The 17,318-nt window shown below is 41.3% G+C and overlaps 1 protein-coding gene across 7 annotated transcripts in view; it reads left to right on the top strand.

Moving 5' to 3' along the window:
- The window catches only part of SNCAIP (synuclein alpha interacting protein), a 142,939-nt gene that overhangs the window by 6,998 nt on the left and 118,623 nt on the right, over positions 1 to 17,318 (top strand). For 3 of the 7 annotated variants that reach the window (XM_037165551.2, XM_053665329.1, XM_053665326.1), the window contains one exon: positions 16,538 to 16,690. The exons of the other annotated variants lie outside the window; for them this stretch is intronic. The gene's annotated coding sequence lies outside the window, so the exon portion shown is untranslated. The remainder of the gene's footprint in view (positions 1 to 16,537; positions 16,691 to 17,318) is intronic. 7 annotated transcript variants of the gene reach the window in all.

A 17,318-nucleotide genomic window follows, 5' to 3' on the forward strand; every position in this document is an offset into this window, starting at 1 on the left:
ACTTCTAGCTGCCCATGTCGTCTCCGTGCTGTGCCGACCTGTCTCATCACATCAGGATGCCCAAGTGCTCTGCTCACTCTTTCAGTTTCATGCTTTTGCATATGTTATTGTGGTTGTGGAATAGTTCTCATTTTTTAATTTATTCATTTATTTACACATTTATTTATTTATAAATCCTCACCCAAGGATATGTTTATAGATTTCAGAGAGAGAGGAAGAGGGATGGGGGATTTATATATATATAATCAGTGTGGGAGAAACAGCAAGTAGTTGCCTCCCAGATGTGCCCTGACCCACCACGGACTGAATGTGCTACCTAGGAAAGTGCCCTGACCAGAAATCGAACCTGCAGCCTTTTGGCGCATGGGATGTCATTCTGACCCCCCGAGCTACCCAGTCAGGACTGTTTCTCATTTTTTTGCCTAGTGAACATCTATTCCTCCTTCCAAACTCAGCCCATGTTATTTTTCAAGAAGCCTGTGCAGAACACCCCGTCCTACCCAGCCCCTGCATTGGTCTGTATCTCCGGGTGCAGTGGTGGCTGTACTTGTCTGGCTCTCCCACTGCTCTGGTTCTCTCTTTTTTTTATATATGCCTTTGCCTCTCACACTGTATATGCTTGATAATTATTAAATGAATGAATGAAAACGTGTACTGAACACTGATCTTTATGTTTTTAAGGTGATTTTTTTAGGTTTATTCTGTTTCTTTTAACTTGATTTTCATACTTGCATCTCACATGATGATTGGTTGTCCTTGAAGTTCTTCCCAGGCAGTCTCGACACCGTTCGCAACTGCTGTGCGCTCTTTTCCTTCTTGATCTCGAAGAGATTCCTTAGGGAAGAAACTGAAAAGTGCTATTGGCCCAAACTCAATATCGAGGCTAGAATCCATGGCTCAGAAATCAGATGAGGAATAATTTTTCTTGCTGACATAAAGAATATATTAAATAATTAATATTTATGAGGTGCTTACTCTGTGTTTGGTGCTCACCAGATGCCTTACAATTATTTTCTTACTTAATTCTCACAAGAAAGAGGAATTATCACTATCGTTGTTTTTCTTCATATGAGGAGACTATGGATTTAAAGAGTTGAAGTAGCTCCCTTGCCACCAAGCTGCCCTTTGCTAGAGATTGTCAAGCCCCAGGACACTCATCTGGGTTGTTGAGGAGTAGAATCAGTCATTGATTGGGCTCTTCCAGGTCATTCGCTATGATTTCTTTTTTGTTGTTCTAAAATGAAGTGAGCACCTCCTAGGAATAAAACATTCCAGCTACCTCCACTGGCCATCGATTATGTGAAAAGACTATGAAAAGGATGCATTTTAAGAGGTAAGAACTGCAGTACTATCACTGCAGTTAAGATGAATTTCTACTTTAGAAATTCCTGTCATATTCCTTTGTTCCTTTGATTTTGCTGTTGCCAGATAATACAGGCCTTTTACAGAGATTGTGCTGCAGTGTATAAAATGTGGGCCTCTTGAATAGGCACAGAAAAGGTTTGGTTCTGAGGATGACTCAGAAAGTTACTCCATAGATACATAAAGTGAGCGAAATACTTTGGAAGGCTCAGGAGCTCAGTGCTGTTTAACTGGTTTCAGTCAGTGCCTTTTGGGGTTCTGATGAAGGCTCTGGATACTTTCCTTAGAGAAAAAAAAGGGTATATACACACATGCACATGCAGCTGCACATGCGCCTGCGCACACTCCTGCACACACTCATGTACGTGCACATACACATGCACATATACCCCATGTTGTATGAGTTGAGGGCATTTCCAGGATCTTTAGAAGCCCATCTGTGGATTTCCTGGGGCTCCATAGACTCTAGGTTACAAACTTTGTTTAAAAACTATTAATCCAGTACAGCAGCCCTGGCCAGTGTGGTTCAGTAGTTTGGAGCATTGTCCCTTAGACCAAAAGGTGGCAGCTTAGATTCCCCATCAGGGCACACACCTGGTCGTAGGTTTGATTCCCCAGTCAGAGTGCATACTGAGAAGGCAGCCAATGTTTCTCTTTCTCTCTGTCTCTGTCTACCTCTATCTGTACATCTATCTCTATCTCTCCCTCCCTCCACCACTCTCTAAAAGCAATGAAAAAAAATGTCCTCCAGTGAGGATTCGAAAAAAACCAGAACTACACTCCAGAATAAATATAGGCATTTTGAGTGTTCACCATACATCACATGTAACCATTTATAAGTGTTTACCATGTGCCAGTCCTTTGTGAAAAGTGCCCTGCAGCTAACCAGCCCTCTAAGACATGCATTTTGAGCCCTGTTTTAAGCTGTGGAGAAAGCGGTTCAGAGAAGGAACGCAGTCTCCCAGCTGCCCAGCGGTGAGAGTGGAATTAAACCCAGAACCCAGATCTGCATCACTGCTCTTTCACGCCGCCTCCATGCTCCTTCGTCTCGCCGTGGGTTTGAGACCTGTGCCAGTGAAACTCCGAGCCTGCGTTAGTCCAGACTTCGCTCAGCCGTCAGCGTCCCTGTGTAGTCAGCCCGGGCTGCTTCTGCCAAAAGGGCCTCCTGGAAGGTTTCCAGCTCACTGTCCTCCCTCACCTGTCACAGCTCTTCACATGCAGATAACGTCATCAGAGCCGTCCAGCACTAGAGCTTGACCGTTCCTCGGCGAGTCCCTAGCTCATTCCCGAATGCAGTCTACACATCTGGAAACTTAACTCAACAAATAGATTCTCGGGAACAAAACTGACTGCAAAATCTCCAATTGGAACCTGTCCAGAGACATCTATTTGGGACCTGCTGTGTCTGGGCTCCATACTCGCATCTGTGGTCACAGCGGTTAGCACACAGCTGTGGTTCCTGAGCTCATGGCATTTCCGTCTAGCTTATATCTAGCACAGGAGCTAAAACATAATTCAGACAAAGTGTGATAAGTTTTATGAAAGAGGAAATATAAAGGGTTTTTTCTGTGCAGGCTTCTGTTCTTGTGCAGCTTCAATGTTCTAGTGACAAACTGTCTGCTTCTCTATCCCTTTCCTCCCTTCGTCAGGGTGTTCAGGGCACTTCAGGGTTCCAGAAACTTAGCTGACAAAGTAAGGGAGACGCACCAACAGAGCAGTTCATCTTAGTCCCCCTCTTTGCAGATGAGAAGGCAGAGTGACCGAATGACTGGCCACAGGTGGGGTGAAGACGGCAAACTCCGTAGGTAGGCTGACCTCAGGCAGAGCGTGGCTCGCTGTAACCCTCAGGCTACTTCCAAGTTATTCATGATGTGATTATGGTCAGTGTTTTTGGGGGCCTTTACACTGGGGCGTTTCTGCTGCAAATGCATCCAGCCGGCAAGCCCTCTCCAGGGCGCAAACACGTAGCCATCCTCTGCTCCCTCTTTGCAGCTCATGTGAGGCTCCCTTGGGCGTTGTCTCTTTTTCCATTCTGGTCACCCCCCCCCACCCACCCGTCCCAAGGCAGCCTCCCAGGTGTCCTCCCAAAGTGTTATCTTGTAACCGCTTCGATTACAACTGGCTGATAGAAATAATAGTGTCCATGAAAGCGAGCCCCTTTCATGGCCATTATGAGTTATTTCAAAATTTTTAGTAGGTGTATAAAGAAAAGTAAAAGAAAATGGGTGAAATTTTAATACTGTATTTTACCTAACCCAATAAAACCAAAAAATAGCATTTTTCCATGTAATCTATATAAAAAATCATTAACCATATTCTTTGCATTCTTTTCTCCAAACTCTTTGAAATTTGGACTGGACTCTATTCTCCACTCAGACTAACCACACCTGTGATGTTCATTAACTGCTTTAGGCTGGTGGCTCCCATAGTGGTGGATGGCAGGCTTGGGCGCTGAGGAGGACCTGGGAGTCCGGGGGGTGAACTCAGGGACCTTGGTATTTGTCTCCTAAGTTCTTAGCTTGCACCTCCACTCTTGCCTGTGCAGGAGGTGTTGCATGTGGCTGTCCGTGCTCTTGAACCTGGCTCTTGAGGATAGGGAATGCAAATGTCATCTTTCTGTCGTCACTGTGGAGTTCAGTGTTCACTTAGGCCCTCTTTTGGAATTTAGAACATTGGAGAAATGTGTTGATAAATGATGGAGGATTCACTACTGGCCACAGCTTCTAAAGAGGTTGGTCTGTGGAGGCTCACCTCGCCATCCCCGGCACCCACCTTCCAATCCCCGATGCTGTCCCTGTGCCGCAGAACTGCATTTGAGTCAGACCGAATGGACAGGGGGGCCTCTGCCGTCAAAAGAAATATCCTGGCCTAGACTTGTTCTGAGCCTCTGTGGGTCTTATTTAGCTTTAGGTTTCACCTCTTCTAATACTGAATACTAGAGGCATTTATCTGCAATCTAGTAGGTTAAATCATAATGGTCTTATTTAACAGGGTGACAATAAAAGAAGAGAGACCAAACGTCCAAACAAAATCCATCTCCTGAACAAGCCTTCCGCTGAGATTACTTAAAAGGCCAGCTGACACCTAGAACGTTAAATACAGAAGGAAGGAGTAGCCTGCACCAGGGAGCTGTGGAAGTCGTCGTGATGGATTTTCTCTCCGTTTCTGGTGGTTTTAGATCATCACTGCCCACACCCTCCCTGGGAAGGGGAGATACATCCTGAGTCAATTTGCCTTTTCACATACAGTGTTTAAATTTTGCAAGTGCTTCCAACCAATGAATGTGCATATGCTTGCTGGTCCGTTTTACCCCCAGTGATAAGTGTCACTTAAAATACTTCATACAATCAAGTCTCAGAGACTAGTACTCCCCATACTAACCACATATTCAAATAGATTCAAAGTTTGAAAATGGAAGAAGATATGAGCGTCTGATCTGTTCAGTCATATAAACACTATTAGAAGGATTCTTGTCTCAGGCCCACTTACAGAGCACATTGAAATAGAGACTGGAATTGGGCCTAACCTCCCTTTTACCATCGATGGCCAGATTCAACCTGAAAAGCTCATCGACCTGCTTGGGTTTGCGTTTCTCAGACTGCATGAAGGGAGAGGAAAATCCTGTAGTCACACACTATGCAGGAGGATGATGAATGAAGTCTAGGTCATGTTTTGAACAATTCCTCCAAAAACTGTTTGGAATAGGTTCAGGGAAAGGTAGCTTGCCAATATCTTTGCAAAGTCTAAAAAGCTAGAAAAATCATAGCATACATCACAGAGGAGGTAACTTAACATTGGCCATGTAGAAGTAGTTTGTAGGTCTTTTCTTTAGTAGGTGAAGGATGGTAGGAGAGAGAAAGCTTTGCATCTCTTGGCTCCGTTTTTGCAAATGCTGCTTTTATTTTTGAGTCTCTTAAAAAAGAACTTGTGCCTTTCTGTAACTGTAATATACTTCTTCCAACATGACGGCTCTGGTGTGCTGTGTTGGTGTAATTGAAAACCTATAAAAAGGCTGAGAGCTACTTTTGAATTGGCTCAGTGAACTTGGACTGGATTTGTCAAAGTGGTGAAAGGTTTAAAGGAATTTTCATAAATGAGGTCTCCAAGCTGTGTTTTAACCATAGAATTCCAATGAACTCCAAGGCCTGTGAACTCGGAGAATAGTGCCTCAGAGAAGAGCAATCATATCAAGATGGAAATAAATGATTCATTTTCATCCCCCGAGTTCTGCAGACATAGGCACACTTAGCCACTGATCATCATAATTTAGCAGTACTGTTGTGCACTAAAAATACAATTTAAAAGTCTAATCTTTAATTAAGTTGAGTACTTGCACATTAACATGGTTACAAATCTTGGGCACTGGATGTAGCACAATGTTTACTCGTTGCTAGGAAATAGCAGAGCTCTTAGCAAGTTACAGATTGATTTGGTGAGAAGAGGGATGTGAGTTTCTCCCAGTAATGTCCTTGATCGTTTCTTTTCGGTTTTGTTACATGATGTATGTAAATGCACTTCACGCAGCAAGACTTGCACATGCAGAGCTTTTGTTGGCAACAGAAAGCACAGGTGTGGGTACCTAAGTAAACATTTGGGAGATAATTAAAATAGTGATTTTTACCTGGAGCTCTTGGATGAAATAAGCCTTATGAAATATCTGAGTTTTCAACAGAATGAATTTTTCCATGTGTTAGAATTATTAAGAGAAGAGATTATTCTTTAGAATATAATTATAATGAGGCTAACTGATGGTTTTATTGTACATTCTTGCCATTAGTGGGAAACTGTCAAATTAGTATAGAAATTTGATCCAGGTTGACGGTTTTCCAAAATCATTTAAACTCGCATGTAGGAAATCTGCTCTGCTATTCTTTTTTCCTTTCCCTCCCTTTGGCAAACCTCACCGCATGACACATTGTACAATAGTTTTTAAAAATGCAAAGCTAATGCCTGCACAGCGTGAAAGGGAGTAGCTGTGCCAGCTCGCTTGCCTTGTCCCTGAAAAAGATGAAAGATTTCTATGTGCTATTTCAGTCAGGATCAGGCATGAAAGAGTGGCCTCTCCAAGCTCAAAAACAGAACTGAGAAAAAACCTGCAGGGACAAATTCCTATTTGATCTATTTGAGGCTGGCCCTTGTACATGGGGCTGGCATTTCAAAGCAGAGGCCCTTCCTGGGGGATGGAAAATAGCAACACACTTGATCATCTTGAGGAACAACATCGTGGTTGGGATAGCTTGTGCTTATTACAGGATTTTACCCTGTGGTCAAGCTCAGAACAACCTGGGGAGAAGTAGGGGACGGTGCCGCTGAGGGGCAGGATCGTGACCGCTCTCCAGGATGCACACCCGTGACCTCTCTTGGTAATTGGCACACTTTTAACTTTCCTCTAGATAAGTATCGACTCCTTCCTGTAGGAAGCCAGGTGTTGATTTTGGTAAGAATTGTTTTCTCAACCTTACCTAGCGCAACTCCAGGTGTATGTATGATCCATATTAGTTGGTTGAATAAATGAATCCTCCAACAGGTCTTGCAAAGAAATCTATTAATAATGTAAGACCCAAGGCTTCTTCCATTGAATTAAATAGAGGTTAAGGGCTTGTCTTGTCTTCTCAAAAGATATCGTCATATTACCTGTGTTATTTATATTCAGAACATCCCTCTGAGGCAAGATACTGCCAACAGGTGGGCAAAATGCCATGTGATGGAAGGTTTCACTGCTCGGCTGCTGGATGGAATTGTAAGAGGCCCAAGGCTTGCTTTTACAGAACTTTGATGCTAGAGGGAATTGGAGATTTGACAGTAATGAGACGGAAATATAAGATAACAAAACTGGCACAAAGATTATAAGCTGCTTGGGGAAGGTTAATTATTTCCTGTCATTCTCACTGTCTCCCAGGACACCCAACAGCATGTTTATAAATGAGGTAGTGTAAAGACAATGAGGAGTGGGCAGAATACCATACTAGTTATGAGTATGAACTTGAACCTCAGAGCAAGGCCTGGCTCAGCCTCTTTCTATATTTGTGACCCAGTGAAGCTTACCCAAACCTTTTGATATTTTGATATGCCTCTTTGTTCACTAACAAATATTTAGTACTTACCTCATTTATATAAGTTTTGGATGTTTGGGATAAAATAGGAACAGTGGATGTCAGATCCATTCTCTTCCTTTCTCCATCTGCTCTGTGTGTTGAGTGAGATGTTTGCACTGAACCGATAGGATCCTTTGTTCTTGGGCCTCTGGTTGGGTTTGGCCAATGGAAGGCATTAGCAGGAAGTGCAGAAAGAGGCTCTGAGCTGTTTCTGCCCTGGGTTCCCCACTTCCCAGGCCACCTCCTGCTACTGTGGGCCACAGCTCCTGGCATGCAGCCAGCACCCTAAGACTCCTTTACGAATTCTGTTAACTGTGCCTCCCTCCACACACTTCACACTGATTAACTCTTCCCTTTAGTCTCAAGAGCTCAACTATATCATCTCTTATTGTTTCTTCAAACCTTGCCCATATCTTTGCAAATGTATCTTTATTAAACTACCCACAGATTGCATTTGGATGCCTCTCCTGTAGGGAACCGGGCATAAGTGGTTACCTGTTGGAGTTCATGGTAAGAATGTCATGATTTAGGTAGAATTTATTATAATGATTGGCTTGTAATAAGTATTCACCAAAGTTAAGTGTTATTATTATCAGTTTTTTAACAAAGTGTTGAGTTTGCCATATTAATTGTTGCATTTAAAAAATGTAAAAAGATGAAAAGAAACCTATTATCTTGTAAATGTTAAAATGGAAAAAGTAAAATAGAATGTCAAGGGCTAAAGTCACAGTGCTTCTGTGGCAAAACAAAAAAGTGAATCAAAGATTCTCGACCTTGTGTCTTTGCACAGCATATGTGTGAAAGAAAATTATGACATCAAAGTATTCAGTGAATTAAAACATAACCTACTGGTATAACTGCATGTGCCTAATGCTACCAACCCTGCTTATGACCTGAGTAATAATTAGGTTGAATCATGAACAATGCAGCATCTTCAGATAGTTACTGGAAGGGTGAGGGCTAAACATTTGCACATTTATATGTTCTTGGAAGTTTCAAAGCGGATGATTTTTAAGACTGAATTTCTTGTAGGCTCTTGAGGGTAGACCTGTTTATTTATCATTAAAGCAGAATAGGATATTAGCACTGTGATGCTTCCATGGTCAGTTTTCTGCATTTTTCTAATTCCTGTCTTAAAGTTCTCATTCTTTAGTCACACAAAATAAATCACTCCGTGACACTTAGAGTCATCTCATCTATCACTTACAGCACACGCATGAAACCATCAAGAATAAAGACTAACAGATTCCTAAAGAAGTAGTGGTCAATTTGAAAAAAAATCCAACAACTTCCTTTAATTTTGTAATAAATGTTTCATACTTACTGAAATTTCATACCATATCAATGTATTTTTCAATGTCTTGGAAAAATTGTATAAGTATTTTTAACTTCAGGTGTTTCTTCTTTTTACAATTGTAGAATCGAGAGAGGAATAGCAATTTTAAAGGCTTTCTGATGTCAGTCCAAAATAAGGATTTGTAGATTGTCTCTTCCATTTAAGGAACTAAGTAGGCAAAAACAAATATCCTATTGCCAGAAAAACTGATGGTTCTAAAAGGAATGATTGTCATTTGAATATTTGGATCTCTTTTTATTCTTTAGCATTTTCTTTTTTAAGTATTTTTAAATTTACTTTTAGAGAAAGAAAGGAAGAAAGACAGGGAGAGAAACATCAATGTGTGGTTGCCTCTCACACGCCCCCTACTGGGAACCTTGCCCGCAACCCAGACATATGCCCTGACTGGGAATCAAACTGGTGACCCTGTGGTTTGTAGGCAGTTGCTCAATCCACTGAGCCACATCAGCCAGAGCTTTAGTATTTTCTTCAAAGTCAACCCAGGTATGGCTCCTGACATTTTTTATTGTGAAGACTATGCCTTTCATATGTTCATATGTTGGGCACTTAAATATAAACTTGCTCAATTATCTATCTATCGATCTATCTTTGAATTATCCTTTCTGGAGGAGATATTATACTAAAGTGCCGTAATGATCTCCCCATTGATCCTGGTGAAGCCCCCTATTGCTTTGTTCAGCCGTCTACTTCTGTTTAGATTTCATTTCTTCCTGTTTTTTGCCTTGAGTTGTTTTCACTGAGAGGAATGAGTGTATTCATAGTAATTATTATTCTAAATGACTACACTGTTTTTACCACATCAGCTGTTGTCATCACTGAGTTCCAATGACATGGAAATAGAAAAAAATTCTTAGTAGATCATACTGAATACTGATCTAAATTCTTTAGATCATACCGAAAATACCGTATTATATACCTAAGAACCTTCTGTGGCTGCTTGCCAAACAGAAGTCATCATAGGTTCTTTAGAGTAATTGATGGTGATTTCAGATAAGAATACATTACTCTATGTGGTCATTTTATAAACATACCTTTCCCTGTATAGATGCAGTCTTTCTTTCTAGGAGGGTAAACATTTTTATCTAGCAGAGGGGAAAAATCTTATGTGAAGAGTATAGGCATGAATCAAGTGAGATAGCAAGGAGGAGGAGGAAGCCATGAATTTCACCTGGAATTGGGAGGAAGGTGGTCAGACTATCAGGGACTTTCCAGAGAAAGTGATATCTGGTTTAGAGTTAAAGGCCAAGTGGGCTTTTACCGGGCAGAAAATTTAGGGGAGGGCACTGGGTTCTGACAGACTTGGAAAATTGTATTCTGATGAGACTTAGCAGTAAGATGTATGGTGTGGTGTCGCGGGAGATAATGTTAAAAGGATGCCTGGAGTCAAATCTCGATCCATTACCCACTACAGAAAAAGGGAGCTTATAAATCTTTTTCGATGAATGATATTAATACATAACACTGTATAGATTCTTGTATCATCATTTCCCAAGGCTTAGGCCATCACCCAACTTGGTGACTTCCAAATTTTTAATTTCTAGCCCTGGGCTAGAGAGTCCCTTTGTCCCCATTTTGATGTTTTATCAGCTCTCACAAAATCTACACCACAGAAAAGAAATTTATCATCTCTGCCTCAAAATCTTGGTTCTGTCCCAATTTCTTAATTTAGTGAATGGCCCTGATTTTCGAGGATGTTATCTCAAGCACTCCCTTCTCCTAAATCCCTCCTCCCTGTCATCTCCCAACATTCAAACACGCAACAAGTTACCTTATTTACTGAGTTCCTCTGAACAATATTTCCTGCCCAGTCCCATATTTAGTATCTTTATTCAGGTTGTCATACTTTTTCCCCTTGATTGGTACAGCAACCTCTTAACCTAACTTCACCTATTTTTAATCAATCCCCCCCACTGTTACAAAGTTTATCTTTTTAAAATGGATTGCATCAATGACTGTGCTAGTAAATTTTCAGTGGACTTTCATTGCCTGTGTATAACATCCAAAATGCTTAGTGTGACATACAACCCCTTATGATTTTGGTTCTGTCCACCTGTTCACCCTCCTGGGTCCCATGACCCTCCTGGGTCCCTGTCCCCTAGCCTTCTCCAGATTTAGTACATGACTGGAAGCTCCCCGTGATTTCTGCTGGGTCAGTGTCCTGGGAATTATCCTGTTCCCAGACTTCTTGCCCTGACACCTCATTCCTCTTGATCTCTGTCTCCCCTCAAGTCAGAGTGAGGTGTTCACACAACTGTGTGCTGATAGATCGTTTACTTTTCTCTGTCTCCAATAGACTTCAGGCTCCTCAGTGCCAGGGGCCATGTCTTATCCATGACTGCGTTATCTCCAGCGCTTAGCTTCATGTCTGGCACATAGCTACAGGAAAAATAATAGTTTTTACAAAGCATTTATTATAGACCAGACAAGGTGCTAATTTATTTACATGTATTATCCCCTTCAAAGGTGAAAAAATCAAGCTGTATTTTGGAAAGGGAATGAAGTAGCAGGAAAACGAAGATAGGGCAAGAGAATTGTTACGTGGAGTTCAGTCAGGATAGCAGTTTAACAAAACAAGTGAGAATTTAAGAGCTCTATACTAAGGTAGAGACAGTAGAAATCAAGTGAGAATTTATTATAGTGATTTCTAGAGGTATTGGATGGATGGATGGATGGATGGATGGATGGATGGATGGATGGATGGATGGAAGGGAAGAATAGAAAGCCCAGGATGTGTTTTTTAGAATTTTCTGTAGGACTCGCTTTATTCAACTTACAAAGTTTAATAACTTAAGTGCAACAAGTTTATTAGAACTAGAGGAGCACCTATCTAGGTGAGATGAGGCTTTGACTGGAAGCTTAGTCACTAGGGAGTAATGGTGAAACGTGTGGGCTCGGAATCACAGTGCTGGCTTGAATTCAGCCATTTACCAGCTACAGAACCTGGGACAGATTGCTTAACCTTTCAAATGGAAGTACCTTCAGTGTGGAGTGTGTTAATGATTAGATTAAAAAAGAAGAGCACGTGCATCTCGTGTAGTGGGACGTAGCTATACTCAGGGAGATACGGGCTTGCGTCCATGCACAGCTTTGTCCCTCAGCAGTAGTGGGAAGGGGAGCAGTTACTGTGTCTGCTGCAGCTCATGCTTTTGACTGGCTTTCATTCTAGTTTGTAGATGCGTTACAACAGAAGAACTATTGCTATGTTTTATATTAAAAATGACAGTTGTGCATATAAAATTTACTTTACGGAACTTTGTTAGGATGCAGCCTAAGGAGATTTGGTTTTCCCACACAATTCCTGAAAAAGGGAAGAGAATAAACATTACTGGTGAACATTCACTTTATACACACAGTGTATTAAAATATGGTATTTAGCTAATTCTCGTTTGATTCCTCAAGCGGGAATTTCTCGAGTTCATTGGTTTGGAATGTTCACTAAGCAGCCCCTTTTACTATTCATTTTTTTAGCTGTTTTAGTCAAACATCTTAACAGAAAGAACCCTTAAAGTATACTATTTTCCAAATGCTCAGAGGATATAATTAGTCCCTATATATTTCAAGGTGAAAGTATTGTGTTCTTAAGGAGAATTGCCCAGAAATTAAAGTATATGTGTGAGTACCTATATCTGTTGTTCTCATGACTGCCCAATCAATGATGAACAATGAGTGAATAAGCACCTGTAGTATTGACCTAGTCAGGCTCTTCTGCTTCGTAACTTCTGTGACTCCCATGCTTTTTCTAATGGATGCAGACTCAAAACCTTTGGTGTCTCCTCTCAGTCCCCCACCCTTCTCTGTACCTCCACCTCGTGTTATTTTTTCTCTCATAGCTCTTACCACCACTTAGCATATCCTATGTTTATTAGCTTATTTTTTGTATGTCTCCCCTTCCTGCATGTAAGCTGATGTGTGGATGACTTTTCATTTTCACTGCTGTATTCTCCGCACTGAGTTTAATGCCTGGCACATAGCGGAATTGAGTAAATATTTATTGAATGAATGAGTGTGCAGATATAAGTGTGTGCATGGCAGAGAGTCCTAAACAGGCTGTGCTGCCAGATGAGTGTGGTCTTGTAAACATTGCTTGCTGCGTGTAATGTAACACTTGTTCCCCCAAAACAAAACAACACCTGGAAACTACAAAGAAGTAGCAACAGAAAAATTTGAAATCACTCAACTCTGAGACAGTGATTTAACATTTTGGTATATTATCTCCTTCAGGTATTTGATATCATAATTACATGTCACCTCAGATACATTGTTTTATAACCTGCATTATTTTCATTTAGTATTGTATCATCAGCCTCTTTCTGCATTTTTATGGAAGTTTTTATATAGACTTATATTTTGAAATGTTGGAGTAAAAATACATCTCTTCCAAACAACTACAGAATAATGAAAAGCAGGGAAGAAAATCCATCTATAATGAAAACAAGTCACTAGCAATAACCCTAAAGCAAAAACCTTGAAGCACACCTGCCAATTCTGTAATATTCAAATATAGGAAGGGACTATACTTGTCTCATCATCTTGGACCTTCAGCGAGACACAGATTTCCGTCTGTCAACCGATGGTCGTTAGCACCAACAGGAATCCCCTATTTGGGGTGCGAAGAAGGAAACTTTATTCAGTGCAAAGCTGCTCAGTTGTGAAACAGCACAGCTATGGAATAGCTCAGCTGTGATACAGCAGGGTTGTGAAAACACTCCAGCTGTCAGGTGGCCCTGGAGCCAGGCAACCGTGAGGCCAGGCCTCTCTCTGCTCCTTTCCAGTCTGCTTTGTGCTGCGCTGGTCTGCTCCACTGTGCTTTTGTCTTCTCTACTCTGTGCCAGTCTGCTTTGCTCCCGCAAGATGTCTTTCATGTTTCCACTCCAGCCAGGGAAACACAGTCTTCAGTGGAAAGGGAAAGTGTGTTCTCACAGCCGGAACTGGCTTAAATGGACAGAAGTTCCCATCCTTGGTCCCTGATTGGTTTGTCTTCATCCAAGTGAGGACTCCAAATCCTCACATTTTGATTGGTCCAAAAGCCACAGCCCTGATTGGTCAGAACAGAGCTGTTCCAATGAGGTGCAACTGTGTAGGATTCCAGGAATTCCTTTATAAGGGCTGGTTCAAATGGCAGAAACACAGTGCAGGTAGGCAGTTTATGGCAGAGGCAGGCATTTCAGTGCAGGCTTCTCTCTAGTGCAGCTTGCGTGAGAGGCCTGAGTGCAGAAATGGCTTCTAGGCTCTGTTTTTTGTTTGTTTGTTTGTTTGTTTGTTTGTTTTGTGTTTTTAAAGTTGAACCCAGTTGGCCACCAGAAACCCTTCTTAGTCGTTTTCTTCTTTCTCAGGGTTCACACTTAACATTAAGCACATTGCCATAAAAGACATTTTCACCATTCCCTGAAGTATGTGACAAGACCTGAAGCTATAGACTGTGGGAGAAGTGGAGAGTGACTCTGTAAACATCCAGGTGTTACCCTTGAAAGGTAGACAAAATGAAACTGGAGGAGAAACCATTCCGCTGTGCCATTTTAAGTTTCTTTTTCCTAGCCTACTGGCTGAGGGAGCCTGCTGAAAGAGAAGTGTAGAAAGTTGGAAGAGCAGGAAGCCATTGCCTGTGAAGGCTTTTTTCTCTGAGGCCCACCAGAGCAAGCAATGGGAAGAGCCGTGGACAGAGAGAAAGGCTTTCTGGAAGAGCTAGCCAGGCTTTTAGGGAAGTGCATGAGTGATGTCAGACTTGAGAACACACTAAGATACTGACTGCCATTTGGTGAACTGAAAGAGTGAATAATTTCTCCCTAACCTATTTGGTAGAGACATGGCCAATAGGGTTAAAATAACCCATTAAGATTAGAAATACGAATGAAATAGCTGAGCTTGTATAAACTTAGCGTAGTATACAGAAAGAGGTTAGCACAAAGATAGCAGCCATAAATCAAAGATTAAGCAACATGGCACAAAAGGGCATGTGTGTCTGTAATTGTAAAATGAGCTTTGCAGCAAAAGGTGAAGCTGAGCTTTTTAAATTGCTGGAATGTCACTGTTTATTTATGATCCGGGACAAAACTCATTTTTAGATAAATGACTAAATTGAAATACTATAATGTGTACCATTCAAGTGCTGTTATGGTTTTAAAATGTGGCTATAAAAATGTCACATTCTTATGGAACCTATTTGTGGGTTGGGTATTTTCTGAGTCTTATCTCCTCGGTTTATTGACTCCCACTAGGTTTTACTACAGCCTGCCTCGCATGGCCAGTCCGCAGGAGTTAGTGTAAAGCCAGACCTAGTCCTTTCTACCTTGCAGAGCCTGAAAGCATCTCTGGAGCTCTTCAAACCCGAGCTGTTATTGTCAATGACAATATTAGATGAAGTAGAAATAAAGGCACTTCACTGACAGAGACCACACCTGATTGCCAGAAAAATAGTGGGCTCTTTAAAATTCAGGTGTATATTTAATTTGCAGCTTTACATCCTACCTTCTAGTTGCCCCACCATTTCCTTTGAGCACACAAGCTGTGGGACCTCTTTGCCAAATTTAACCAAGGCGGTGCTTTTATGTATATAGGGTGGGGCAAAAATAGGTCTACAGTTGTTTGTATGGAAAATAGTATGATAATTAACAATGCAAGAATAAGCTGTGTTTTGCATCCTCACAACTATAAACTTACTTTTGTCCCACCCTATATAACTCTTCAAACAAAACAGTGCAACCTGGGCAGGGTAGATCGGTTGGTTTGAGCGTCATCCTGATATGCCAAGGTTGTGAATTCAGTCCCCAGTCAGGGCACATATGAGAAGCAACCAGTGAATGCATAAATAAGTGGAACAACAAACTGAAGTCTCTCTCACTCTCTCTGTCTCAAATCAGTTTTTTTAAAAAGCCAGTACAAGACTGCACAACAGCAGCAGTCCTGCATTTTGTGTGCCTTTCACAGTATGAATGGAAATCTACTACTAATGTGAGTAAATCACATTTTACATTTTATCATAGGCTACAGCGGGCGGCTATGTTTGGGGACAGATGACGACTCAGAAATAATGGGGCAAGGGAGTATATGCTGTGGTGGATACGGAGGAGGTGGCAGCCACGAGAGAAAGTAGATTAAAATGAGAAACTGAGGTTTTTAAAAGAAGAGAGAAGCTAATCAAAAGGATGAGTCAGGGAGCAATGTGAGAGGATAGCACAACAGGCTGGCATTCTCCAAAGATTTTATAAGAAGAGGAACTCGAGGAAAACGAAAATAGAGTGGCAAACACAAACATACCATGTACAGCCCTGGCTCATGTGGCTCAGTGGACTGAGTGCCAGCCGGCCTACAAACCAAAGGGTCACTGGTTCGGTTCCCAGTCAGGGCACATGCCTGGGGTATGGGCCAGGTTGTCCAGCAGGGGGTGCATGAGAGGCAACCACACTGGATGTTTCTCTCACCCTCTTTCTCCCTCCCTTCCCCTATCTAAAAATAAATAAATATAATCTTTTAAAAAAGCATACCATGTGCAGGCACTGTCCTAATGCTTTACGTATGTCAACTAACTGAATCTTCACAATAACCCGTGAGATAGGGATGATTAACATCTCTGCTATACAGGTGAAAAAATAAAATGCAGCATAAATGGTCTTAAAGGGACTTGCTTAAGTCACACAGCTAACAAGAGGCCCAGCTGGGATTTGAACCCAGGAAACTCAGATCCAAGCCCACACTCTTGCTCATGACACTATATTGTTTCTTTCAGACATGATGACAAAGAAGTTTATTGTATGAAAGAACAAGTTGGCAGCCAGGTCTTTGTTCAAGGTCAACACTGGACTAATTCATACTCAAGAGACTGGCAGCAGAGAGGTGATGAGTAAAAGAGGGCACACAAGTTCATGTCTGCAGATATCAGGTAATAAAACTGAGTGAGGGAAAACAGAGTGGATTAGAGAAAATAATAGCAAAGCCTCATCTGGGAACTTTGGATTGATATGAGAAAAATGGTTTCTTTTAAAAGTTTTATTCTACAATTGAAAAATATAATAGATATCATGCCACTTTGCAGAGGTCCTAAATTAAATAGCATATTAAATATTTTATTGTCACCACTATATGAAAGAATAAACCACTGATCTTGGTTAAGTGTTCAGTAAGTTGTGAATGATTCCTTCAACTTATGCCCTTTGGGCAAAGTGATATTGGCCCTGTAGGTGTGGATATAATTACTGCAGTTTTCAGGAAATGTTATTGAATTGCCAGAGATATTATTAAATCAGTGTAGATTTGGCCAGAAGATAGTTTTAAATGTATTTGACAAAGCACCTTCACTTTTAACAACTAGCACAGTTGAAAAGGTGAGAGGAAGACTTTTGGGTAATAGAAATACACATTTTCAAGCATTTTCTCATTTCCTTTTTATCGACAATGAAGGTATTGTATAATTTTATTTTAAATAGAAACAAAACCAATGTTTTAGCATTCACACTTAGTGGAATATAGTTATTAGGAGGGAAAACAATTTTATAGAGAAGTGTGAGTTG

Source organism: Artibeus jamaicensis, unplaced genomic scaffold, assembly GCF_021234435.1.
Source record: "Artibeus jamaicensis isolate MK-2021 breed Jamaican fruit bat unplaced genomic scaffold, CSHL_Jam_final contig_402, whole genome shotgun sequence".
Classification (NCBI taxonomy): domain Eukaryota; kingdom Metazoa; phylum Chordata; class Mammalia; order Chiroptera; family Phyllostomidae; genus Artibeus; species Artibeus jamaicensis.